Genomic DNA, 27,003 nt, shown 5'->3' with positions numbered 1-27,003 from the left:
TCAAATTAGGCATCTGCCCAGCAATAATTAACTAACAATGCAACATATAGTTGTTTCAAAATGATCCTACCTGTTTGGTTGGCAATGCTGCCATCAGGGCAGAGGACACAGGAGAAACAGCACTTGGGGCGTCCTGTGATGGTGGATTTCCTGTATCCTGGAGAACAACTTTCACTGCAGACTGAGAGTGGAACCTAGGACAATGACACATGTTAAAGCATTATGAAACTACTGGAATTACCATGTCTTTCTTGGCCTTCAAATCAATTTGTCAAACTTGATACAAACTAGAGTCCAATAAACCAGCAATCTATTTGGTTTCAGACATCCATAGACCATTAACTATTTTAGTGATTTCCATTTGAATCACTGAGAGAGAACTGAAGTGGGGCAGCGATTAAGTGATTCCAAAGCAGTTTGCTCGAAATTTCATCTCAGGTTGTAGCTGAGGAGGATAGACATGTCTCAGAAGGGATATGGGTGTCATATTTTAACATAGTCCCCTCTGGGATTGTGTTTTAGGGAGTTTTAGGGAGGTATACGCAGTTGATCTCCCCAAAATTATGGAATAATGCTTCTGGTTTTCCTGAGAGTGCATTGAGGCCTGCTAACCAGACCTCAGTGTTCCTACCCATGAAAAAATGTATGTAGAAGTGTCTACCACCAGCTGGCATTAGCTGACTTACTTACAAATCCATAGTGTATGGTACTAAGGGTATCCAAAGTATGTAAGTTAGAATGTCCACCCAGAGCTGCATCGCTGATTGTGCCACCCTGCACACAAAATATATAACGGCTCCCAGCCTGCCACCGCAGCCTGAAAGAGCAGTTTTAAAACAGTTTGTTCAACTTTGCCATTTAAGCCAATGACAAAGCCACCACTTCCATTAACCATATATACAAGTCTCCCCAAAGGAAGGCCTCATGAGCCCTAAGTCAGGGAGCTGTATATTAATAAGTGGGATATATACTTTAATATATACTTCCAAACTATAGTTTTTACTGTGGGATGTTTAGTAGCCAGATTGGCTAATACAGAGTTACAGACTCACATCTCAGTCCTGCTAACTTCTGAATGGGACTACCAAAATGGGTATTTCAAGGTATATAATTAATCATGGTATTAAACCAAACTTGATGCCCAAGTCAAACGTAATGTCACATTTAAGTAAAAACAATGTTTAGAAAGTTGCCACTTTGTTATCCAGTTAATCGCTCTGTTACAGTTCCTGGCCACCAGACAGCCTTCTGCCCTCCAGGGGAGTATTGTGAATGATGCCCAGGGCCAGGAACAATAGAGGCTTGTTACCTTCCCCATGCAGGAAGCCAAACAGGGTGTTGGCCCAAAGGCGAGCTTCTTTGGGAAGGCTGCCTTTGGTGAGAAAATGGTGATCACACTCGTATAGGGCTGCATCTTTGTTCAGGTACATTGACTGGCAGCGCAAACAGAGGGGAAACCAGTTGAAAAACCATTTTGTCCGTGTGTGTGACCACGCGCCTAACATCCAATGAAGGGTTCAGAAATCTTGAACATGAGCAGAATAGTGCACTCTGCCAGATGGTGCACTCTACCACACAAAGCCGTGAATCGTCATTAGGGTGGGGGGGACCCTGCTAGCACATTGGCTAGTGACTGCATCATCCTCTAGGGCTCTTTATGGGCATACATATGGCACCCTTGGCACACTGAGCCTCAGATAACAAATGGAGTGGAGAGAAGGCTGAAGGACTGCCTTGCTGACCTCTAGGAGCTGATAAGAGAGGCTGCACCAACCTCTGGAACGCATGTGCTACTCATATGGCTATCAAACAGAAGACTGTGGTGCCTGACTCAAGAAAAAGTTGCTCCTTAACCTTTATCTCCAAGGGCCTAGATGCTGAGTCCCTGTTCCAGCACGAGGGCCACAAAAGCAGAAGTAGCCCATCCTAGCCAGGCAGTAACCACTCGCAATCAATTGACACTGACAGCCGATGTGCAGCCAAGAAGGCCTCTACTCTGGTCTCAAAAGTTGCACCCATGTCTGTGGACTTGGGAGAGTTGTAAGAGTGTGATTTGGTTGCCAAAGAAAGACATTAGTCCACACCAAAGACTATCACTGGACTGGCTGTGACTGGATATCGGTATCCCAGCTGCTGTTGGGTCTCTACTGGCTCGATGAGGATTTCAAGGGATTCTAACTCATGTGGCCAAAGTCAGCCCACCTTACCTGTGGACCGAGGAAAAAAACACAGGGAGGCCCGGATCAACTGTACAGCACATTGAACATCTTTCTGTATCCTCAGCATTCTGCATACCCAGCATTAGGGCCACTCAATTGAAGTCTATGGTGGTCTTGATGAAAACCTTAGAACTGGACTTGTGACTGATTTGGCGACCAGGTAACTGTCCTTATGCTCCATATTGGCCCACCCTGTCCGAATTGGTCACGCAGTAAAGTTAGAAGTAGCCAAAGACTAATCTTTCAAACTTTTCAAAAGTTCCCAGTCTTTGCTGTTACTAATGCCTGTTAACCTTTACTGAAAAATCTATGCCTCCGGATCCCTCCTGTGGATTTTGCTCATCTTGGTGTCTAAAAATTCATAAAAATAGAATCTATTTGTATTAATTGGTTTAGTGCTTCTAAATGTTTTACACTGGTTCCTTGGTTTAAGCCTTGTTGCTGCTCAAAGCCACAGCTACTCAGGATTGAGCTAGAGCTTTTACAAATGAGCCTGGCTGGATCCAATATGTTTTCGTGAGGGTATTACATAGTAAGGTCACTTAACCATACCATATAATACATCACCATCCTCACAATCTCCTTCGCTCCCCCAAACATATTTGTTGCCCAGAAAAGGAGAATGGGTTCTCTCTTTAATGAGTGATGCTCTATGACATTGGGAGTGTTAGGAGCCAAACTAAGGGGCATATTCACAAGGAACTATCACCGAGTCAACGGCACTTTATCGCCAAAGGCGCGATAAAGTTATCGTCCCATTCACAAGCTGGTGTTAACAGCCCACAGCACCAGTTTACCCATGATAGCAGCCACAAAATCATCGCCACAGAGACCCCCCGCAACTATCGCTAATGAGATGCAGAGTGGGCGTTGCCGTGCCGAAAGCCGCGACAACATCACACCTCAACATTCTCAACAACCAGACAGAACAGCGATAAAAACACAAAACAGGCGATAAGGCGCGTTAGCCCCAGGAAATCTACACCTGCTCCGACCTGGTGTAAAGTCGGATGGCAGCCTGCACAACAAAAGGGAGCACAGCCCAGGGCCACATCGGAAGGGCAACAGATGCCATGGAGCCACCCTTCATGCGGCCCGGGCACCCAAGAGGGCTACAACACCCACCAACACCACCCCAGGACCACACCCCACACCCTGAACACCCCCCCAGACTACCTCAGACGCAGCACAGACAAAGAAAGCGGACCCACAGGAAGCGTACCAGCCGCACATACCCAACCTCTGACAATGTCCCTGTCCACCTCAGGCTGAAAGGGACAACCATCCCACGCATAGCGACCATTATCGCGCAACAGGCCTACGGCACCAACACAGCGGACAACCAACATCCCACCCCACACCAAGCTGCTGGCTTGGCTGCACCTGTTGGCCCCGGCTCCCCCAACCAACAACTGCCAGAGTCGGAGGAGTCTCACTGCCAGCAACATCCAAGTCCCTCACATATGTCCTGGACATCACCATCACCCTGGTACCCCAGTCCCCATACGTCCAACACAATGCGCAGGTCACGCTAGAGACCAAGCAAGCACCATACGCCATAGCAGGATGCACGTATGTGTTGGGGGCGACAGTCCATCAGCAACCAGCGTTCCCAGGATGGCACCAAGGGAAATGCACAGCCCCTTGGCAAATTTGAAATGAACACCCCACTCACCTCAACTCCACAACCATGCAAATCAAACTCTGGCAATGCACACGTCACAAAATCACAACCAACATGCACAACAACATGCCCACCCACCAGACACAACAGAACAACTCACAGTGGTTACCTGGCCAAGCCGTGAACATGAGCCATCAATGGCATGGCACCTCAGCCACACAACAGCTGAATGTGGGGAGAGGTGGCAAACAGGCATGTGTGAAGGATGCAGTGGTACCATGATTGGGAAAGTACACAATGCCATGAGTGGCGGAGATGTGCCGGACTGACCGCAGTATGCAGCACACACCCATATCCATGGTGACATACACCTCTGGTGTATGGAGTGTAGTGGACAGTGGATGCAACCATGTCACCACAGCCAGTGAGGGGCCTCGCGGAAATCTTGCCTGTTACGCCCCCCTAAGCTTGACCGGCGTGGGATGGCCCCGGGTACGCCACGCCAGCATAGGGGTGTGGATAAGAAGCACGTAGCCCTGGGTATGGTCCTCTTCTGGTAAGCCCGACGTGTCTGCCAGGGCGGCGCCTCTCTCCCCGCCATGAGGCCGACGCTATCCTCTAGAGCAAAGTTGCCTGCGACGCGGTGCGCCTGCCGGACCCTGGCACGCTGGACCACGAACCTGTCAGGCCCGCCCCTGCGCAGACAGGCCTCACTGATCACCTGCCGACACCGGCGTGTGTCAAGGAGGGCCCCCCACATTCCGGCGCAAGCTCCAGGCCTGAGTCCGGCGACCTTGGCAGCCTCCTTAGACCATCACGGCCTCCATGACATGGGCCCGCTTTAGTCCTTTTTCGTTGATGTACTCTACTGCCACCTCAGGCCTACTCCTCGGCCCAGTAGGTCCCATGTGTGAAACTGGTTCTGAGTCATGAATGGCAGTGACCCCGAGTCCACACCAGTGGTCGCACGGAGAGGACTAAGAGGAAGATGCAGCTAAGTATGGACGAAACCCAGGTCACATACACGGAGGTGTCCGAAAACGTGGAGCCACTGAACCTGAACTACGCTGGCTGGTGGGGCCATCCAACCTATGACGGCGACACTCGGTGAATGGCCCGTGCTGACTGCTGCCTCAGGCCTACACCACGGTTAGGTAGGTCACGCATTTGGAACTGAGTCTTGATTACACCATGGTAGTGAACACCATTTTCACTATACACACATCGATGTGGTGCCAACAAGTCTGTGCATGGCATGGCATCACAACCACACATGTCTGTGGCCCTACTCAGACTACTGCCCTCGGCCCACGCTGCGCACGAGTGGGTCACAGATTTGGAACTGAACATCGGTTATTCAAAAGGCAGAATACATGTCATCGTACGCACGGAGAGGTGTAAGAGGATGGCGCGTTGCAGTCTGGAGGGAACAAGATCATCGTTACGGAGGTGATTAAACACTACCGACAACTGCCCTTGTGTCACTAACTCTGTGCCTAGCCAACCAATGACACATGGCTGTGGGCCACTGCTGACCACTTCCTCCGGCATACACTGTGGTCCAGTAGGTTACAGACACTTCATTTTGCAATGGCTGAGTTCATATCAGCATACCGGCATCATCGCAGACAGCATCCCCTCTCAGCCCCGGTGCCACTAAGTCTGTTACCCAACAATCATGGACACTCTCTGGTCGAACTTTGGTGGCGTCTGAGTCTATGGACTAGGGGGCAGTTTTCATCCTCATGTAGCTCATACTGAATTGGTGATGACAACGAGGCTGTCGCATTCCACTCCTTCATTTGCTGCTTTCGGATAAAATCAAACATTTTGGCATCATGCCCTGGAGGACACCTTCAACTGTCCACCGAAACCCTCCGCAACATACACCTCGGACATTGATGGTGACCCGCTCAGGGCGCATGGCCCATCTGACTGCACCACAAGTCAACGTCCAGTAGCTGGGTGCCTGTGCCGGCCGCTGTGCATTCGAGGCCACTAACTCTGTATTTGTCAGGTTTGGGACCCCTTCTTCTGAGATATTGGATGGCCCCTGAAGCGTTGGCCTTGGGGTCATCAATGCCATTTCTCTGTGGCCCTGCGCTGTACGCAGCCTCCGGGCCCAACAGCATCCCACCAGGGCTCACACAACAAATCGAGTCCTTACCGGCCCAGACGTGGCATCACCGCAGGAGGCACACACCACCACAAGGACCACCTCCAACAGCCATCTGCCACAGTCGACACAGTGGTCCTAACAGACTTACGGAGTTGCTCAGACCTGTCGTGGAGGCCATCATTGGCCTGATACCCTGCTCAGCACTCCGGGTGCCAGTGACTCAGTGCACCACACGCCATTGTTTGTTACTGATTGAGTTTTGAGCTGTGGAGAGGTTGCGCAGCGATGTCACCTCAAACAGTGTGGGGGCCCTGAGACGTTGATGGGGAAGATGATGCAGGTGTGACACACCCCACTGCATCTGCATCAGGTATCTGTTGGAGGGACACAATCCAAGACTTTTTCTTCACATGGGCGCGCTCATCTCTAGTGTAACATCCCCAGTGCACTGCAACTCACGGACACTTCTGTTTGCATGTTGGCTGTCCTCTGGACTTTCTCCGGCTCCCTCCATGTTGCTCAGCAGTTGACTCTTTTATGCATGTGTTTTCTGTTTCCGTTGACCTGGTGTCTAATGTTCAAGTGGTTGCCAGCACCAGACATACCGTGCAAAATGGCTTACACTCACCTCCAGCACAGGTGTCTCTGTACATGTGGCCCTGCCAATAAAGGGGCAAGGCGCATGTGCCTGTAGCCAGTTCAACATGATATCTGCATGTGTCCCTGTGGTCTTGTTGTATGCATGAGGGCCCTGGGCCCTGCATAATTGTGTTGTGTACATCGGATGCAGACGTGTCACCGCAGGCAGCGGGTTGGAGCTTGGACATGTAGCTTTGTCGTCACCCACTCAATTCTTAAGAGGAGTGGCCAGGGCCGTCGTACGCAGAGCCAACATGGGTGTGTGACTGCTATTTGAGTGCCCCTGCCCATGGTTCTGTACTGTGAATGTGCATCTGCATGTGTCTCTATGGCAGTGTGGGTCTCCTTAGTGTGGTGTTGGTGGCAGACAACTACGTATGTGTCCTGGTTCACATTCCATTGGTTCAGCCCCCACCCACACCTGTTGGTCCACCTCCTTTTTGCATGCAGGAACATGGCATTGGGGTGCGATGTGTGGGTGGGTGAAGTGTCGTGAGCCAGCTGTGCTTGCAGGTGCTTTTTGCTGTGTGGTCTGTTGCAGGCTCGGTGTTCTCCTCTGAGCAGCTTGGCTGTCCGTGTCCTGGTGGGGGGTTGCGTGGGATATCCATGTGCTGTTGTAGGGCATTGGTGTTGACGGTGTGGTGGTCCTCTCTGGCATCACTGATGTGTTGTATTCTGTGCTCTGCTGAAGGTGTTGTGTGCCCCTCTGCGATGTGAAGGGGAGGTGCGTATTGACTTTGTGTTGACATATATGTTGGTGCATTTTGCCGGTTTGCATGCAGACTGTATGGCAATGTACATTGTGACTGTTTGGGAGGTGCAGGATTCTTGTGTGGGACAGTGTACATTTGGTCTACATGACGGATATGATGTCGTACGCGTACATTTCCATTTCACAGTTTCCGGCTCCGTCAGATGTAGTAGGCATGTTTCTGTGCATGTGCGGAGCCAGTTGCGTCCTCTGTTCTGCAGTGTCGGCTATGCGCATTGTTCCTCATTGTCGTCAATGTGGGTGTGCTGTTCATGCTATGTGTGTGTGCTACAGTGTGCCAAGGGGATCGGGCCCATGACCTGGGTGATTGTGGGTGTGCAGTGGGCTACACCTCGTTGTGCATGTATGCCATTGTGCCCACTTCCCCCGTCCCCCAGTCCCTGTTCGTTGCACTCCCTGTTGATCTTGTGTCAGGTCCTCTCAAGCTGTGTCTGTACTCCCTACTCCTTGCACCGTCTCCACACTGATGACTGTGGCCTGGGTTTCCTCAAGCTCGTCCAGTGGCGCTGGACTGCCACCTCCTGTCGCCGTTGCTGCCTTCCTGTTGGCAGCGGGTTATGCCTGGTTTAGGTAGTCACGTCATGCCGGCGTCTATTGGCCTTCTGGATTGGCCTCCTCGGCACTCTGACTGCAATCCAGGTGGTCTGCTAGTGGGTCAGTTGCTGGTGGTGTTCTGTCATTTCTGTGATGCTGGTCCTGTTTTCCTGCGGTCTGCACCCCGTCTTCCTCTCTCTCTTCTCCTTGGCCTTCCCCGACCCTGTTGTTCCTTGCTGGTAGTCTGTGGGGGTTGTGGGGTTCGAGTCTGCCCCTGCGCTGTGTCAGGGTCCATCCATGTTGCTACGCACTTTGGATTGTTTTTAGTGTATGTTTTCTGTGGTTTTTATGGTGCATTGTTCTGCCAGACCCGTGGGATTTGCAGGCCTGTGGCTGGTTTTCGCTACTTTTTGTACCGCGGTTGGCCTCATCGCATGTTTTTTTGCATTCGCATATCGCATATATGCGGCGTGGCATTGATTTTCACGTGGAGATTTGGCGCGTTATCTGGTGACTATCGCATGCTACCGCCTTGTTGTGAATTCCACGTTGAAACAGGGTTATTTTCCCGCGATAGGCTGAGATATTGAAAGTTGCGTTACGCTACTCTTGCGGTAGTTATCACACGTTCTTGTGAATATACCCCTAAGTCTGTTAGAAGTTTTCTCATCTTCAAAGTGTATCTTTGGTCAAGTCTTACAGTGATTCCCAGAAACAGATAGCACAGCAAATTTGGAAATTTTGTAAAAATTGGTTATTTATTATTCATTATTCTTCAACAAATAATATGTTTTAGATAATGATAATTATTATAAAAATCCTCAACTGGCATAAATTAATTAGGTAAAATCCTAAAAATGCCCTAAACATATTTCATCAGATAATTCTACACTACTAGTGTAAAACCTTCTAATTTAACTAAACATGCTACAGATTACATAGTTATCTTTGCTTTGGATTGTGATGTAAATATCAATGCATACTTTATGCTGTCACTGAGTCTGCGGTCGGAAATCAATGTGTCAGCATGTTCCATCAGCAACCAGCCTTTATATGTGTTTTCCTCTCTAGCTCTAACATCATTTAAACCTTTATCACCAATGATTTCCTAGGGAGAGTGGATGGGCACTCATGCGCGGCTGACATGTTGCTGCTTTTGAACACTGAAAATGTCTCTTTCCTGACGTGTAGAAGGAAGTCAAATGCAACAATTTCTGCTTTCTTCTAAGTCAGATCCATACAAGGCAGGATGGCCCTGTGCCTGTATCACTAGATGCATCTTGTTAGCTTTCATAGAGTGAAACATGGGAACAACCTTTACAACGCAACTGTTACAACGCACTACACTTACAACGCATTTTTTACAACGCATAATCCATTACAACACACTACACTTACAACGCATGACACTACAATGCATTTTTAAAAACTACCTTTACAACGCATTCAATTACAACGCCTACCATTACAACGCATAATATTACACTACACTATCCAACACTTACCCTACTGTTGCACCCCCTGGAGTTAGAATAGTAATTTTTACCCCTATACTATCCAACACTTACCCTACTGTTGCACCCCCTGGAGTTAGAATAGTAATTTTTACCCCTATACTATCCAACACTTACCCTACTGTTGCACCCCCTGGAGTTAGAATAGTAATTTTTACCCCTATACTATCCAACACTTACCCTACTGTTGCACCCCCTGGAGTTAGAATCGTAATTTTTACCCCTATACTATCCAACACTTACCCTACTGTTGCACCCCCTGGAGTTAGAATAGTAATTTTTACCCCTATACTATCCAACACTTACCCTACTGTTGCACCCCCTGGAGTTAGAATAGTAATTTTTACCCCTATACTATCCAACACTTACCCTACTGTTGCACCCCCTGGAGTTAGAATAGCAATTTTTACCCCTATACTATCCAACACTTACCCTACTGTTGCACCCCCTGGAGTTAGAATAGCAATTTTTACCCCTATACTATCCAACACTTACCCTACTGTTGCACCCCCTGGAGTTAGAATAGTAATTTTTACCCCTATACTATCCAACACTTACCCTACTGTTGCACCCCCTGGAGTTAGAATAGTAATTTTTACCCCTATACTATCCAACACTTACCCTACTGTTGCACCCCCTGGAGTTAGAATAGTAATTTTTACCCCTATACTATCCAACACTTACCCTACTGTTGCACCCCCTGGAGTTAGAATAGTAATTTTTACCCCTATACTATCCAACACTTACTCTACTGTTGCACCCCCTGGAGTTAGAATAGTAATTTTTACCCCTATACTATCCAACACTTACCCTACTGTTGCACCCCCTGGAGTTAGAATAGTAATTTTTACCCCTATACTATCCAACATTTACCCTACTGTTGCACCCCCTGGAGTTAGAAAAGTAATTTTTACCCGTATACTATCTAATACTTACCTGAAATGCAATGTAATATTATGCGTTGTAATGGTATGCGTTGTAAAGGTAGTTTTTAAAAATGCGTTGTAGTGTCATGCATTGTAAGTGTAGTGCGTTGTAATGGATTATGCGTTGTAAAAAATGCGTTGTAAGTGCATGCGTTGTAAAAGTGTGCGTTGTAACGTCATACATCCGTGAAACATTCCAGTTTCTGTGCTTTTTATTGTGACTTGTGCCAAAATGCAATTCTGAATAAAATCTGGTGATAAAGCACACATTTGTTAGTCTTACTATTCAAACAAATAGCTAGCTTTATTGGCCTCAAACTTTCACATCCATAGCATAAGAATTAAGTGTGCTCATGTCAGCATACAATTAAGCCTGGAGTATGTATAAGATTTATGTATTATTAGGAAAGCCCTGCCACAGATAACAAGTCATTCCCACTTGTTGCAGTGCCTGAGATATAATGACATTGCAAAGAGATTGGCCTCTTCCCCAGTGCTCTGTCTCCAACAGGTTGATACTTAGTGCCAGCTTGTGTGAACTGTCCAGCCCATCAGAAGACCACAGACATAGCCTCTGTGAACATTTAATAGAAGTAATAAGGACAACTAGCACAGGTATTCACCTGGAGGCTAACTGCCTCGTCAGTATCTGCAAAATGGCTAATGATAAAGGATATACTAACCTGCAAAAGGGTAACATAGAGAAGTTCACTAAAGCAGCTAATGGTCTGTTGCAACATTATGTTGCTCTATAGAAAGGTGTGACTAATGCATTTCAGACAAATGCTGTGTCAACTGCAATAATAAGCCAGGCAGTCCAGAATGCTCAAACCTCACTGGATATATGAACTCTCTGGTTCAGAAGGCTCTTTGAAATATGATGGACAACTCAACAAATGTGAAGGTTTGCTCTCAAAAGTGGAGAATGTAATCCATACCCTTCATAGTTCGGTAGCCAACCTCCTTTAATCTATGAAAAGCCTGCAAGCAGAGGAGACGATTCAAAGGGAGATTGTGGCACAACAACCTTCTGATCATTGGAATGCAGATGGGATAGAAGACTTCTCTCCAGAACAGTTTCAGCACCCCTGGCTTCAGCCTTGGATGCAGATGAAGGACATGTCTACTTGTTTTTTGATCAAGAGAGCACACTATCCTCCCTTAGTGCCCTACCTAGACCTCTTGTATCAAGATGTTGCAATCACATTAATGATGACAATATCCTGCTTGCATTTGAATTATTACCCAAAAGAGACTTATTTTGTGACTCCTCCAAAGTAACTATCTTCATATACTATATGCAAGTAGTCCAACAATAGGAAAAGTACTTCACAGATGGCAAGACAAAACTCATGGAGATGCTGTTGGTCTACATGCTGCTAGACCCTGCTAAATTAAAGGTAATCCATAATGGCAAATCATGTTTCTTCAACACTCTCAGAAGCAACTGGGGCTCTGTGGATGAGAAAAAGGAGTTCCGTGACCCAGCTAGATGGGTAAATACTATATCTAGATAACATTCACACCCGAATAAATGGACACAAGTGGAGAGGAATAGACTTGAGAGACACTGCCACAGTCGTACAATGGAAAGGTCCAGACTGCTGCAACGATAGGGAGCAGTGGCGATGTGAAACATCAATAACCTTACTGGATAGTGGAGCTCAAAACTAGCATTGATACTTGGAATGTTAAAATAGCCACATATCTATTCCTTAAGTAGAGCCTAACCCTGTGTATCAGATCAGGAGGGGGGACTGCTAAAGTTATTGCAGTAGAGAGAGCTTGGTCTCGCGATTGGACTACAAATACATCTTAAAAGTAACTACAGGGAGGAGAGATATTTGAGATGTAGGTTTTCTTCCGTTTGATTTACTTTTTCATATAGTTTCAGTTGACAGAATGTGTAAAAGCTGTCAGTTTTTCTTTTAACCCATGGCCTCTGTATCTTGTTCTAATGATCCAAATTAATATTGGGCCCTGACATGGAATGTGAATAGCTTCAACAATGAGATCAAAAGGGCAGCAGTAGTGATGTGTGAAAGCGTTATCCCAGTAAGATACTGATGTTAAAAGTAACTATCCTCATGTCCACAAATTAAAAGCCTTTTTAGATCGGTGTGGGGAATGTCAGGGTTTCTGCTGAGACTTCACATAGGGCTTTAAAGGACTAGCCATATTGGCAAGGATGGCTGCATGGAGTTTATCTGTCGTGTAAACCTAGCCAAAAAGGCAGTCCAGTGCCATATCTTATGCAGTAATTGTACTACTTACCTTTCTTCTCATTCTTCTGGTTCTTCCCTTTCACATTCCATTCATATCTTCCCAGCTAGAGAGAGGTATTTTGGGGTTTTATGTACTGGTGACCGGCTCACTTGAGGGGCTCATTTAAATATTTCTTAGTCTTTATCTTCAGTGCACACTTAAGTATGCATGTTGTATTTCAATAGTGCAAACTATGCCAAAAGGAAAAGCAGCACTGTAGCTTATGCAGTAATTCTACTGCATAAGTTCTTCCCATTCACATCTTCCCAGTTAAAGACAGATACTTTGGAGTATTATGTAAAGGTGACAGGTTAATTTAATGAACACTTTTGGATACTTTATAGTCTTTATGCTCCATGCACACTCAAGGAGAGCACCCTAGGAGTCTCCACAGAACTGCTGTTGAAAATCTGCAATTGGATTTCTACCTATTTGGGCAACCTGAATGGGGCTATGAGAAAATTGGCTGGGCAGGCATCTAGGTTAAACAGAAAACACATTATATTCTGTTAATCATCAATCGTTCTGTTGCCTAATTATCTTTTCTTCCACCCATTAGCGTCTCTGGACTGGCAGGAGTGTGTATCCTTCAACAGGGCTTTTCACCACGAGGGTTGCAGTTGTACCATTCAAAAGGAGGACCACATAATATCTAGTACCTGAATACCTGGTGGTTATCAGAAGACAACATCTTGGCATTCCTGATCAAGGAAGGCAATTTTTTTTTTCAGTATAAATTTGACTTGGTCTCATTGGCATCCACCGTGTGTGAGAGCTTCGGGACCATCATTTGAGAAAAGAATATGATCCATCCCAGTGGTAAGGTGTAGGAACAAGAACTGAGTGTCACAACTACAAAGAAAGATTCCCAAGCTAAAACAGACCATTGTTGCTAGAGGGTATGCCAAACTTCTCAAAGAATTTGAATCGACTTAATCTTAAGAAAGATAAAAAACTGGCATGCAAAACAGAAAGACATATTTGGAGAGCTTTGCAGAGGTGCATGTTTGTATATGGAGATAAAACAAACAAACACTTAAATGCCCTGTCTAATTGTAAAGCAGTCTCCAAAATCAATGCAAAAATATATGATTTTGTGGGATGAAGGTTAGTGATAGGTGTCTTTGCAGACTGTTAAAATGAGCTCTCCAATGTATGATCCCAGGGGGTAGAAAAAACTGATAACCCTCTACTCCAGGATCTTTTCATCGTGACCCTCTTAAAATTAGATTAGTGGGAACTTTACCTGCCTTTAACACTAGAGGAGATAATTGAAACAATAAGTGAAATGGCTGTTAGATAAAATCCTTAGCTTTCCCATCGAACTCTTCAAGAAATTAGCCTTCCTTCTCTGTATGGAGGAGGCAGTGGTTGTCTAGAAAAGACAGCAGGAAACGGAGACTCTCATGGAACCACTTTCAAGATGTTAGACCTTAATAGGTTACAGAAACATATGTAGTTGTAAAAGCTTTGACTATGTTGGTTGAACCTGAGAGATGTCTGTAGATGTATATTCCGATCTTCACCAGGTGTAATGCAAGAAGTACTGTATGCTTTCTTTTACTTAGTGACAAAAATCGAGAAAAATGAAAATGATTTAAAAAAAAGAAGAACTGTGAATACATTTTATGAACTTGCTGGAGCTTTGGATGGTGTGTTCGGAGAAGTTGTGTGCCCAGAAAGACATTAGATTAGTCAGAATTTGAATATAATGTGAAAGCAAAGTTAATTAACAGATTCCTACAACTGACTTTCCCCAATAGTTGTTGTCTGTCAACAGAAAGACAAGTTTAGTATACGTATTGATCTCAGTATTGATAAGTAACCTATTTTGCAAAAAGACACCATCTGCTGAGAAGACACTGCATTTCGGTATGTTTGTTATGAAAACTTCAAAGTGTGTTTGCAGCATCCTAGCATTCTAGGATGACATCCTTGTGCATGGCGTCAATCATTTGGGAGACTGACAAGATACTGGATGCCTTGTTGGGTGTGACGAAGACAGGAGGATGTAGGATAAGGAAGGCTAAGTACATTTTTAGTAAGCTTGAGATTGAGCATTCTGAGTATTTCTTATACAGGGATGGTATCAGATCAGAATGTGTGGGGTCCTTTAGAACGTAATTAGAATTTGGCACATGCAGAACATTAGCTAAAAGACACCTAATGAGTGTACATAGACATGCATATATACTAAAACTGGAGCTTATATTAATTAGCTTAGTGATACTCCATGCAAAGTCCGCTTTAGTACTGTGTATAAAAGGACCTTGTTATGCAAAACACCAAATCCTAAACAACAAATGAACAAGTTAACTGACCCATGTCAACATTTTGAATAAACTTAACAATCCATCAAGCAAAATATTATATTCTTTAACTTAATATTTTAAAATTCCTGTTGCTACCTTTCTAGATGTGTCTTCCATGGCTAACACATTCCTACTCTTGTACAGTGAGGATATCAAAAATTGATCTCACCTGAGTGTGTTTCCCACCCCATAAGATGGTGCTCTCGTTAATGATGAACTTTAAACCTTGAGGAGCTTGGCCATTGTAGGTCCCCACTTTTACAAAGCTGCTGCTGTCACTGGATGTCATGTGCCAATATAACACATCATATAATGGTGGGGTGTCACCATTTGAATCAAAAAGATTTTCACTGCCAGCAAAGCTCTTCATGCAAACATTCTTTACATAGTGCAACATCTGTAAACAAAATATGACAATATTATGAATAAAGATGAATTTTGAAAGAACCTGATTTGATCAACATTGAGTCTTTAAGAACATGATTGATGCTTTTAAATGATTCAGAATGATGCTCCAGTTTTTTTATTAGAACCAGTGAAAGTGTCAATACATGGGTGCACTCACCTGCCATGGTTGAAAATCTTTAGGATCTCCACATGACCCATTGGTGAAGGGACTGTCCTGTGGTTTACAATGGAGCAGATCATGCAGCGCTTGTGCCAAGGCATAGGTGGCTTTGTATGCATAGTAAGGAAATAAGAAATAATTCACCTCAAACACAGAACTATCGAGCAGTTGTAGCTTTTCTCTCCCAGTGCATAACCCTTTCAGATCTGTCATGTTCCCAAAATTTGCTTCTATTAATGTTTCGGGCCATTTGCAACTAAAGATCTGCTCCCAGAATGACTTTAGGAATATATCCTCAGAACCCATCCATGGGTTAATGCTGTAGAGGAATTCTTTGAACCCAGGTATTTCTCCTCTCTGCAGTGTCAGTCCCAGCGTGCCGTTCAATGTTTCCCACAGACCTGTCTGGGAAAACACTGGTGAGGGGATCCAGCTTGTCACTCCAATCCATATTTTTGTTGCAATCCTTTGACGAGATATTTCATTCAGAAAAGGGGCCATATGCACTGCAAATGCATAACAGACAATCACTTTGGCAGTGGAAGCTTGTATAATGTCAAGGACATGAGCTAGGGAAGCCCTGCTGGCTTGTGTGGGGAGAGTCTCAAAGATTTCAATACAAATCCCATTCCTTACTGCTGCTTCCTTAAGCATCTGGCTTCCTTGCAGACCAAAGTCATTGTTAGAGACAAGAATTCCAATCCATGCCCAGCCAAAGTGGAGAAGTAACTGAACAATAGCTTCTACCTGAAAAGCGCTACTAGCCACCGTCCTAAGAAAGGATGGGAACTGGGCTTTGTCACTCAGGATGGGGAGTCCTGCACCGTAACTTATCTGTTGAGAAGAGAGCACATTTACAGTGATAATTACCAAAACTTGAGTCTTGATTGCTGACTAAAGAAATGGAATCAACATTTTTGCTTTCAGAAATGTACCTAATCTGCATTGTTATTTACCAGTAGTGGCTAGTAAAATTTCAAATAGGTGTGACAGACATTGCTGTTTCAAACTGTACATAGCAATCAACCAACAAGAGGAAGCGTGAATACCCTGAAAGACCTTCAGGATTCCAACCTCCTTGATGACAACTGATAACATTCTTAAAGATGAGGCATTTATTGTTTGACTCAAAAGAGCACAGATTCAAGGAAAAGAAGTAAGGCCTATCTTCCCTTCTAACAATTTGTGGGGGTCCACACCGTTATACTTTTCTGAAACTTTGGGCTAATGTGCGTTATACAATACAGTATCTAAATGAAAATGTCTACCATACAATTACAGATAATTTGTAAACAGCTTTCATCAATTATTCTACTATTCCAGGAAGTAACAAGTCTGACTCTCATCAGATTATAGTCCTTTGAAAGGAAAGCTATACTGAAGTTAATCCAGTCCTACAGCTTGAGACAGCTCATCTAATAGTTAGGCTAGAGAAACAACATAGGTTTAGAAAGCAGAAATATCCCAAAGTTTACACTGATGTCACAGACTCGGGTCTCAGACAGCAGAAGGTATTACACAGCTATAAGAAAGCTCTTAAATCCTCATGAGTCACCATATCAGCAAAGGAAATGGTATATCAGCATTAAGTGTCCTTTACTCAACAAAAATTCTCACTGAATTCAAATCTTTAATTATTCATGAAAGTATCCAAATTGTGTCACCAAATATCAGCTTCTCATTTTTTAGGTAGTCAATGAATTTTGTTTGATAACAGCAGCATGTAATTGTAATTATGCTGGCATAATTTTAGTAATTTCACATAACTAAACTCATGCGTAGTTACTGGAATTGCACCACATTGACTAATGAGAGTCCCATTTGGGGAGAAATGGTAATGCAAGATATAGGGAAACAAGTCAGCAGACACAGTAGGGGTATCTTCCCGGTGTGAGCGACAGCTCCTTTAAGACGGATGGTCAATAAACATTACATATTGCGTTTTACATTTTTTAGGCTGCTTTTAAAAATATTTTGCTGAGGTAATTACATACTTCCTTGGTCCGTTCATGGTTGGGTAATTTTTAAGTTAATTGAATTTTCTTTTCTGACATTGATGAGTTACTGATGGTGGATGTGGGTAAAGGGCAACCCCGCATATGGGCCCCATCATGGGTAAATCTGCTTCATACTCTACCTGCAATGCTAAAATACTTGTTAGGTACTGCAGGCAAAATAGGGCATGTGGTTTTTGTTTTCTTTACCTCCTTCTTTGCTAAACATGAGGCAGTGGTAATTTGATGGAAGGAATGAGAGAGAGAGAGAGAGAGAGAATGTGTGTGTGTGTGTGTGGTGTTCTAAGCCTCCTTCTTCAGTGGCCATGTGGTACAGTGTTATTGTCTTGTATTGATGTATTAAATGTTCTGCCTGCCACCCCCCCCCCCCCTTCCATAGAGTCTAGGCCCTGGAAGGGCACCAGCAATATTTTATTTCATTTATTCAATTACCCTTCAGACTGCAATGGGTCCTGTAAGGACTACAGCATTTACTTTCATCATTTCATTTCTTTTTACCTGGTCTCTAACCATACCATACCCATGGGCCCCGGGGGCGACACTAACACATTTTTGAATAATTTTGTGGATCTGCATCCCCTGCCTTCCATAAAGCCCCCATGGCCTGGAGGGGAACTGGAAATAATTATATTCATGGTTTTGATTTTCACCTGCTTGCTTACCTGCCCGAGTCCCTATGGACCCTGGAGGGGTACCAGCAACACTATTATTCATTTATTAGGAATTTGTCTTAATCCTTCCTCACCTGGCTGCCCTAGGGTCCTGATTGAACACCAGTAAATATTAAATTAGTTTGTTTGATATTTGCCTGCCTTTCTTTGTTTCCCATAGTGTCCCATTAGTCCCTAAATGTATTTGTATTTGTATTTGTATTTGGGTATTTATAAAGCGCAAACTTTCGCTCCGGAGGGAGCATCATGGCGCTGAGCATACGTATAGGGTTCGGGTGATGAGAAATCTAAATAGCTGCCAACACATAAGTATCAGATTGCTGGTAAATCCAGGTCTTCAATTGTTTCCTAAAAAGAGGCTCGGTCTCTGTCAGTCTAAGGTTTAAGGGCAGTTTGTTCCAAGCCCTAGCTGCTAGGACTGTGAAAGTTCTTCCACCCCTAGTTTTGTATTTGTATCTCGGAATCCTGGTAAAGTTAGCGCCTGAGGATCGTAGGCATCGTGCGGGATCATAATGAATGAAGCGTTTAATGAGGTATTTAGGACCTATGGGGCATATCAACAAGGGATTTATCTCTGCTTTTTTGGCTTTAAAAGCCAAAAAAGCAGAGATAAAACTAGCGCCCTATCAACAACAGGGTGCTAACACGCAAATTTGCATGTTAGCACCCTTTTACTCTACGCTTCCCCTTGCATCTCTAATGAGATGCAAAGGGGGCGTTCCAGAGTAAAATAATAGGAGAAATGTCGCTAAGCGACATTTCTCCTATTATCAAGAATGTCGCTAATCCTGTTAGAGACAAAAAAAGCAGCGGTAACCGCGGTTAACGCTGCTTTTTTACGTCTGCTAATTTTCAGACTTAGCCATGATATCCTATGGAAGGAGGATATCATGGCTAAGTTTGCCTGTCCCTATCAACAAGGTAACGTGTGATTATCGCTGGGTTTCCAGCGATAATCACACGTTAGCCTGTTAGCGTGTAGATTTTTATCGCTATTGAGATAAGTGTTGCTAATAGCACGCTATCTCAGCGATAAAAATTCACGCTAGCCGGCGATAATTATCCTCACGCTAAGAGCGCTGAGCAATAATTATCGCTGGTTGTTGTTGATATGCCCCTATATTTTTCAAGGATTTGAAAACTGTAAGTAAAAGTTTAAAAAAGATTCTCTTGTGGAGAGGCAACCAATGAAGGGAATTTAAAGCAGTTGAAGCTGAGGATTTCCTGGGGAGTTTTAACACCAATCTTGCCGCAGCGTGCTGTACACTTTGCAGCTTCTTCAAAGTAGACTTTTTCACTCCTGTCATCAACCCATTACAGTAATCGAGTCGGGAAAGTATCAATGCTACCACGACTGATTTCCTAGAGGCAATGGGGAGGAAGTCAAAAAATTTCTTTAGGGATTTAATTAGACCGAAACAGCAGCCGGCCGTAGTCCTGACGTGATCATCAAAGGATAGAGTTACATCAAATTGCATGCCCAGATTGCGCGCGGAGGACACTACACAAGGTGGGGCCACTGAGTCTTTGGGCCACCAGTCCTTCGGGCAAAAGAGAGAATCCCGGCCTAATGGAATGATTTCAGTTTTACCACTGTTGCACCTCAAGTGGTTTTTATTCAACCACTGAAATACCTCCGTGAGACAATGCTGAAACCGAAGCTCTGCACCCGAACAGTTTTTATCGATGGAGACGACAAGTTGGGTGTCGTCGGCATATGATGTAACGAGGATCCCATGAGATTCTATCACAGTGAGGAGGGGTGCCATATAGATATTGAAGAGAAGTGGACTTAATATGTAATTATATTATTATATAAATGTGGAGCAGAAACAATGCAATGCATTTATTTAATTGTTCCCTGCCCCCCAGCTGCATGGCGTAGGGTTCCCACAGGGCCGGGGTAAACACCAGCAATTATTTGATGAATTTATAAAAGTTTTGTCTGCCCTTTGCCTCACCTCCAATAGAATCTCCATGAGCCCTCAAGAGGCATAAGCAATTATTGTACATATGCATTTGCTTTTCACATTCCACTTCCATAAGGTCCCATTGGCCCTGGAGGGGCACTAAGTTACTTTTTCCTATGTAATGTCGAGCAAAAACAAGAATGGCTTCTGCATGGGTACACTATTGATAATGATTGATGATGATGATGACTTGTATTACTTTGGCTATATTTCACATGATTCTCTGACTTCCAGCTTCATTTTTATTAGGCCAGGGCAGTGAACTCTGCTCCATTTGTGGAGTTCGTGGAGTTTTCTGCACTCCGCGGAGCGTAATTGCAAAGTTTTTCCCTCCCTCATCCTCGCCAACGTCAAGTTGCCAAGCGCGAGCGAGGAAAATCCACCTCACAGTGAGATTTATCAATGGGGGAGGCCGGATTTCTCAATGCGGGCGGTCACGGATTATCGTATCCGCTCACGTTGAGAAGCCTTCCATTTGTGTTGAGAAAGCTGCTGCTCGAGTAGATATCTACTCAAGTGGCAGGTAAGAAGCAGCACCCTCTTGCACTTTGTATGAAGCAGTTTGTGTTGATTTACAGTGTGGGAGAAACACCCAGTGCTGAAAATCAATGCAAAAGACGGGACCAAACTTACTCTGCTGATTGCAGAACTCTGCGTATGGCGGCCGAGCTTTTTGGTCACTCGCGGACTCTTCCCAGGCCTAATTTTTATTTCTTACAGGTTCACAACTGTCACATCACACACAATACCAGGATGAAGAGTAGTCTGAGATTTAGCTGACATTGATACCAGAGTCTTTTGCTAAATGCTTGTGCTAAGTGCAAACCCACAAAAGAAGATAGGCCCAAAGAACACAGTTCCTGTCAAGAATGTGGCTAATAAGGAGAAGAAGAAGAAGTTTGTTGCCTCCACTGGCAAAATCCCTCTCATTGACTGTAAATGCAACATACTTTCTGCACCCCCATCTGGGCAAAAAGAGACTGAGTAGAGGATCCCCCCTATATTAACAACACCATCACCAAAACCTAAGCCCATATCTCTTACCGCTGCAGTGAGTGCAGTGATTGAGAGTACTGAGTCTTAAATAGATTTGTCCCAGCAGCCAACTGAATCTTCACAGGAAAGTCAACAACAGGAACCACAGCCTGCAACACCGGCTCTTCCAGAGGTAGGAGAAGAGCAGGGGGATATTGTTGTGACTGCTCTTCCACTAGATGCAGCAGCTTTATGATTTCCATCAAAGTAAAAAAAAAAAAAACTCCTTATCTTCTCTAAGCCCTGCTTTTGATGACTTTAATATAGATTGGAATCCAACCGAGACCTGCCATGAGAGATGAGGGAAAAGAAAGGTTCCCAAAAGGCTTATAAATGAGGAGGGTGATGAAGAATAAGTCATTGTCAATGTAGAGTGTAGCACAGAAGAATTAGAGAATACCTTTATTTAATGTACTCTTAGTCATGTAGTTTCACCAACACTGTTTGCTTACATCTTTTCAAGACTCTAAAAACCCTGCAGCAATCACCACCCCAGCCTCAGTCACAGCTCATCCTAGAGAAAGGGCTACACAACTGCCTAGCTCACCTCGACAAGTTTTATAGGCTTTGGCATCATAAGAAAGCTCTCCTTCACAGTTCCTAACTTCTTTACACTCAGGCAAAACGAGGATCATATCACAGAATGCTCAATTTGCAAACAATAAGAATATTATGGTCATTACATTTTCAGTTATTTATTGATCTTCAGGTAATTATCTTGTACAAATATAGAACAGATTTTCAAATCTTACAATATTCAACATCCTCATACATCCAATTTGTTAATAGAGCAACATTTGTTATGAGGCTTTTTCAAAAGTGAGAAAAGTCTGATTCTGAATAAAAGTACTATATTTTGCAATAGCAATTACATATCTAGAAAGCTGTCAACTGTTCGACCCCTCACAGTCAGGTTTTCGGGCAGAATATAGGGGCTCATTATGATGTCTGCCCGCCATCATAGTGGTGCTGGGACTTCCCGCCAGACGTGCGGCTTTCCCACCAGCCCAATTAGGATGCACCTGCCAGTATTGCAGGCGCATGCTGGCCTTTTTACATTGCGGACGGTGCTGTGACTGCAGCACCGTTCGCAATGCCAAAATGCCACAATGTGCATTTCCATGCACAACATGGCAGGCACCACGTGGTGCCTGGCACCTTGGGCATGGGAATGTATGGGGGTACCAACTCCCCCAGTGCAAAACTGGCTTCCCCACGACAGAGGGGCCCCGTAACGGGCCCCCTGAAGCCAGCCTGCACCAGCCTTTCCATGGCGGTTCCACTGCCATGGAAAGGCTGGCTGACGCCAGCATTGTGATCGGACGGGCGGTGCCTGCTAGGCACCACCACCATATCCCAGTCTGAAATGCTCTGCCAGGCAATCGCTACGATTGTCTTTGGCCGAAGCATGGTGGGTGCTCTTTGCGCCCGCCACGCTTGCAGAACGATTCCCTCCACCATCCTAATGTGGCCGGGGGAGCCAGATGGCAGAGGGACCCGGCATAGAAATGCCTCAATGCCTGAATATTTAACAATGACACATTGGGCCTGAAGGAGGTGTGGCGCAGTGGGCTGGGTGGCTCCAGCACCGTGTGACTCTGGGCAATAACTCACTTAATCTCCTCAACGGCCTCCAGTGCCTTGAGACCCTTTGCGGTGAATAGTTTATGCTTTACAAATACCGAATGTATTTATTTATTTAGATCTTTCTACAAGTACCAACCTGGTTCTACCGGCATTGTTGGAAACAACTATACCTAAAAACAACTTTATGTTTGATAATTTTTTTCAATACCAAGTCAAGGGTGTTGCCATGGGCTCTGGCTTCACCCCAGATCTAGCAAGTTTGTTAATGGGCCACTATGAACTTTTGTGAATGATAATCCTTTGCTGAACAGAGTTTTGAAGTGGCCCAGGTATATAGAGGACGTCTTTTTAATCTGGAGGGGCCCACTAAATGAGTTGAACCTTTTTCACACATGGCTCAACACCTGGTCCATTGACATGCCACTTACAATGGAAACATAGTAAAATTGATATCCCTTTTCTTGATCTAAGAGTAGGTTCTGAGCAAGACAAGACTTTTGTGTTATTATAGAATCCGACCAAGAAAATCCCCTTACTACACTACACAAGCAGTCATTCAAGAAACTAGAAGACGTCTTACCATTTGATCAATTTTTACAGATTCGCAGAAATTGCAGCAGTAGGATTAATTATTTCAGTGAGACAGACAAGCACATAAAAAGACTGATCGAAAGGGGTTATCCAAGACCACTCGTAGGACAAGCCAGAAAACGAGCTTGGTACAAACATCTGAAAGATCTTTTAGAACCCCGGGACAGAAGCAACACCTTCAGCAGAATTGTCTGTGTGAATACATTTGGTCCAGCAAGTAATGCTATCAAACAGTTTGTTAGAACACATCAGAGTCTTGTTGATGAACACCTGACACAAAAGGAAGTACCTTTATTTTACTTCAAATGGGGAGAATCTAAAAGAGGCTCTCTTTATAAGGCGGCACTTCCCCAACCACCAAAGACCAATCTTAAAACACTATGGGACTCCCGGCAATAGTAGGTCATTACAAATGCAGCCAATGTGTGGTGTGTAAATTCAGTTTGATTACCTGTAATTTCTCCTATTTGAATATGAATATTGTGCTCACAGGTTTCAGTAACTGCAACACCCAGGATGTGATTTATGCTATCTGGTGTCCTTGTGGCATTCTCTATATAGGGCAAACCACACAGAAAGTGAAATGTAGGAATGTACAACACAGGAGCAGGATAGAATGTGGCACAACAGGAGCACAGTGGGTGGACCACTATCAACAATACAAACACAGTAATGGAGATTTTACAGTGGCAAGCTATTGAACAAATCACTGTCAGACCCCGAGGAGGAAACAAAGCGGGCCTTCTTTCCAAGAGAGAACTGTTCTGGATAGATAAATGCTGAACAATTACCAATTGCCTAAACACCATTGACAACTGGTGACAGGTGTCCTTTCTGTGAACATTCAAGACTATTTTGAGTGTATATTGACCTTCCTTTAACAGACAAAAATGTATTGCAATTATGTATACATAACAAAGGATACATTTCTGTTAAAAATTATGTTTATATTATAACATGTTTTAAACGATTGTATGATCACACAACCTACTGTATGCTGATAACCTGCATCTTGCATGTTAAATTATGTTTTGTAAATCTGTTCTCCCCACCTCTTGTTATGAAGGGCAAGTCTTGAGAGGTGAATATAGATGGGAGGATTTTTTCCATGGGATTTGTTCTATGGTCTCTAACTCACACACTATATAGGGTAGCAAAAGGGAAAAAGGAAGGAAAGAAAAAGAGTACTGGGGCACAACAAAGTTGTGGACGAAAACCCTCCCTCACCCGAGTGTGATATGCTCCATCATTGGGTTCCTCCAACACACGGGGACCGCAAGGTACCCCGTGTGGGCTACAATTTACCCAAAAGGGAAGGAGCGGGAGTGAAAAGCAGGTGTTGGATCTACCAACTCAAGATGGTAAGGAGGGGCAGAGTGCAAATTAAAGGGTGATTTAAAAACGACCTAAATAGGGGCAACAACTTTATTCTTCCTTCCTATATGGTAGAGATTAAAAAGCAAGTGAAAAAATAGGGTTAAATGTATATACCCTATCTATTAGTCGGTCAACATATTTCTGCCTTAGCGACAATTAAGTTCTTGGGCATTCATCAGGACCTGTAAAGTTTGAGTCTACACAAAATGAAGATTGATGGTGCAATTTGATGACAGGTCACTCAAATTAATAATATGTGTCCTTGTTCATCTATTTTACAGAGCCTTCTGACCATTTATACTGATGAACACATGCAATCTTTGGTCAAGTATAGAGGCCTACGTCCCTTTACATTTTTCGTTCACATTTTTCATTTATGCATTTCTAACAGCAGAGTGTATCATCTAAAAGGGGGGAATGCAAGTTTAGTGTGTGCTATTACATATGCCTCTGTCAGGGAATGTTGTATCCTTGGACCAGTAGAAACACACAAAGTCATGCCCTCAGAGCAGATGTACTGGTACTAATGTTGACAGGAGTAAGATAGAGATCTTTTGTGAATGGCAACATTATGTTAAATGAACATCACCAGTTAAATTGACTATGTGACCATGTCTCACTGCAGTAATGCTCGCCTATTCCAAAGGTCTGTTGCTGTGTGACAAGCTCATCCTAGACCTATATCATGTTTTCAGAAATATGTGTGCCAAATAACATAATGTGCAAGGCACATGTTCCTGTGCAAGACATACACAACATATAGTTTGTTATGCATAACAGTCTACATATGCTGAGATTGTGTGTGCTCCTATAGTGTATTCAGCTACAGACTAACTCAGCCAAATTCAAAAGTGAGTGTTGTACCAAACAGTGAGTAAATACTGAGTGTGTGTCCTGGACTTCATGATGTTTGTTACTGTCTTACATATGTGGATCATGGTATACTCTACATATTCTTCTGTGAGTATAAACAGAGATGCATACAATGAGCATGGGTATAGAGAGTAGCACATAGTCTCCATACGCCTGTTTGCAAGCACATTGGAAAAAATGCATTGCATCTAAAATAAATGCTTTAAAATGTTGCCTCTTGACCAGTGCTGGTCTTCTATTGGCTACATAGCTCCAACGCAGGCTCACTCCCACCATGAGGCAAGGATGCAACTGCTACATGCATCAATTTGTGTGATCGTGACGGTGCATTTAACTGATAACCAATATTTGCTGTGAGCAGATCACCACAAAGCATCTAGCATTTCCAGCGCCTTGAGTTCCTCACAGGTGATGTCCACGCTTTATAAATCCTTGATTGCTTGAATGAGCCATAGTGTACCATTAATGTGTGCTACTGTGCACAGGACACAAAGAAAAGTCAAGCCACGATAAGATGTTAAATCCAAGTAATGTCACTCCTGTGAAAATACTACTTAATGATGCATTGTTAGGTTTGCCTAGTGCCTGGTGTCATCTGTTTGTAAATGTAAATAATGCCATCTAATTTGAATGGCTACCCACATGCAAAGGTCAAGGAACCTCCCTCTGGTGCAGAGTAAAGCAAATCAGTGAATATATAGTGGCACTCATGATAATGACAATTTTCCGGGCTACTCAAGCTGTTTTTGCAATGCTCTAGCTATAGGTAAACAGATGCGCTAAACACTTTTACTAAGGTTCATTGTGCATGCACCACACATATTGTTTCACACATTAAGCCCAGACTGCAGATATGTCTGTACCATAACATAACATGGTTGACAGTGCCTTGTTTAGTGTGCAAATTAATGTCTGGTGGACAATCACCGGTGTAATATAGGGCTTATTCTATACCTATCATATCTATCCAGTTAATCTGTAAGCTAGATGCGACATAAACTGTACACTGGCTGAACCAGCCATTTCTTGTGCTTCCCTAAATGTGTACTGCATTCATAACATGTCTTATGCCAGGAATCCAGACAGATGGTCTGAATGAAGATATTGTGCATAACAGGGAATGTAATGGTGTTGCTCGTAGGCATTGTATGGGTCAATCAAGTCACCCATGTGTCATGGAACACTGGAGTCTACCATTATATTGGCCAGCATTACTCAATCCATCACATCCTTGATGCACTTTTCAGGCATATCATTATGGGTACATCTAAAGTTCAGTATCCAGCCAGATGAGGCCTGCAAGACGACTAGATGTGTGCAATGAGCTGGGCATATTACTCTCTGTCAGTTTTTGCTGTTGTGTACTTCTGATATACTGGGATCTTATACTTT

General features: G+C 44.1%; 1 pseudogene; it reads right to left on the bottom strand.

The window, feature by feature from the left end:
* The window catches only part of LOC146796873 (extracellular calcium-sensing receptor-like), a 125,741-nt pseudogene that overhangs the window by 20,537 nt on the left and 78,201 nt on the right, over positions 1–27,003 (bottom strand).

This window comes from Triturus cristatus, chromosome 10 (assembly GCF_964204655.1).
Source record: "Triturus cristatus chromosome 10, aTriCri1.1, whole genome shotgun sequence".
Classification (NCBI taxonomy): domain Eukaryota; kingdom Metazoa; phylum Chordata; class Amphibia; order Caudata; family Salamandridae; genus Triturus; species Triturus cristatus.
Note: the sequence above shows the minus strand (reverse complement) of the source record. Positions and strands in the feature narration are given on the sequence as shown.